At 29.6% G+C, this 2,287-nt stretch overlaps 1 non-coding gene across 1 annotated transcript; it reads left to right on the plus strand.

Moving 5' to 3' along the window:
• Nucleotides 1-1,894: 1,894 nt before the first annotated feature.
• TRNAG-UCC (transfer RNA glycine (anticodon UCC)) lies at nucleotides 1,895-1,966 on the plus strand. The gene has a single exon. It is a non-coding gene; the product is annotated as a tRNA-Gly (tRNA).
• Nucleotides 1,967-2,287: the final 321 nt, after the last annotated feature.

Consider the following 2,287-nt stretch of genomic DNA (forward strand, 5'->3'; position numbering starts at 1 on the left):
CGCGAAAGTCAAGCCGCCCCCTGATTTTCGCCGCCCGTGTACTTTTACACTCTGCACCAACGATCCATTTCCGAAAAAAAAACGTAGCAGTACTGTTCGTAATAAAAAATATAGGCCAATCTTAAATCAAAGAAACTATTGTCCAAATAATAAAAAATCTGATGTGTACACCACATGACTTCCTTGTACGGAATATTAAATTATACGTATTTTTTCTTGCATTTTATTTAAACTTATTAGATTGAATTAAACCTACTTCGCCGACAGCGCATAAACCACAATAGAATAAATAAATGCATTCTTTAAAATTCACTTTGTTTACCATAGCGACACTCTGGCGCTAGGTTTCATTCATATTATAACTCGGAATGCACAAAATGTATATCATTTAAAGAATTATCTAATCGTTGCCACATGTTCTATTCAAATACTATAATAAAGCTAGAACTATGTATAAAAGAAATTAAGCAAACGAAACAAAAAAGAAACAGTTTTTCACAGACGATTGAGTATTTCTCATTTAATTAATTCAGTTCTCACTTCGCGAGAAGGCAAAAATACATAAAAACTCAAAATATCTATATTAAAAATTATAAATCTCAAACGCTTATTTTATTTACTAAAGGCATAAAATCCTTAACCGGAAGATAAAATCAACATAATTCAATCATTTTTAAAGCAAAAAATGTACAATTTACAAACATATAAGAGTAAAGAAACTGAGATCACTGAGCCGGGTAAGAGTGGATTATATATATAAATATATTTATATACGTTTGGTGCGGCCGATTGCAACCAAAATTCGAGGTGCACATCTGCATGTTATAGTAGTCCTATATACAAAATTTCAACGTTCTGTGGTTACTCGTTTTTGAGTTATGCGAGATACGTACGTACGCACGCACGTACGTGCATACGTTCGTACAGACGCCACGAAAAATTCTCTTCAGAATTAATTTTAGAGCAGTTTTATAATTTTTTTGAAGGAAAAGAGTATTTTATTCTGTCCTTACGTACAGATATCATGCAAAAACATCGTTAAATTGCATTCGATAGCGGTCAAAATGGATATTTTCGTTGAAATATGCTGCCTGAAACTTTTCGCGATTACAATACTTCCTTTTTACTTCGTACAAGGAAGTAAAAAGAAACTTGAAAATTTATAGTAATAAAATTTATAGCTTTATTATTTAATAACTACATAACATTTTAAGACATTATACGATTAATTAAATATTTTTTTTTAAATTACCTCATTTTAAACTTGTAAAAATTTACATATATTTTTAATCAACAATAAAAATTTAAATAAGAATTAATAAGATGAATCGTTAATTAATTAAAAGAAAATACTTTTCTTTATGGAACTACTTAAAAAGAAAACGGTTTTACTTACTTTTTCAGCATAAACTGCAATTTATTTAAAGGAAAGTACTTTTTTATGTTAGATATATGTACGAAAATTATTAATTAAAATTTATATTTTTATGAAGGAAAATTACTCGAAGAAGCAGCTAAATTTTTTTTAAAGAACTCAAATTTTATTTATCTGCATAATTCCCAATGATGGATTTAGAAGTTCATCTCATCAGAACTTTTGGATAAAATGAACCTTAAGTTGTACTTTTCGCACTTTTTGAATCTGAAGCGTGATATATGGCGGCTCACAACTACCGTCTTCACTAAACCCCTTTCATAATCATGATAAAATGAAAAGTTTTAAGTGCACATTCATTTACAGCTCCGTTGAAAGCCAAGATGAATGTGAATATTTTCAAGTTCATAAAAATAAATAAATAAACTTTTAAACAGCAGATGAAACAACTTCGAAAAAGAAATTAAAGATTTTTCTATATATCATGCTTAAATACACCAAAAATGGGCACAAAGCAAAGAGTCGGTGGTATAACGGTTAGCATAGCTGCCTTCCAAGCAGTTGACCCGGGTTCGACTCCCGGCCGACACAAATCTTTTATTGCTGATCATAAGTATTTAAAAACCCTCGTCTTTAATATAGAAGTATTTGCTGTTAAAAATTTTAATTTCATATGAAGCCATAGAAAGATAACAAACTTTAGCATTTTTAATTGCTTTAATTCTGAATGAATACTATATGCTACAAAATATTTCACCGTCTAGGAATGGAAAAGTCACAATAGTTGAATGCTCAGATAAATAAAATCTCAAATATTTTTTGTGAGAATTCCCTCCTCCCCTTCAAATTATTACATCGAAGCTTAGAGTATAGAATACAATCCTCTGTACACAAGAACTTCAGTTACTTTTT

Source organism: Stegodyphus dumicola, chromosome 1 (assembly GCF_044657685.1).
Source record: "Stegodyphus dumicola isolate Sdum_Otavi_A_Nest chromosome 1, ASM4465768v1".
Lineage (NCBI taxonomy): Eukaryota > Metazoa > Arthropoda > Arachnida > Araneae > Eresidae > Stegodyphus > Stegodyphus dumicola.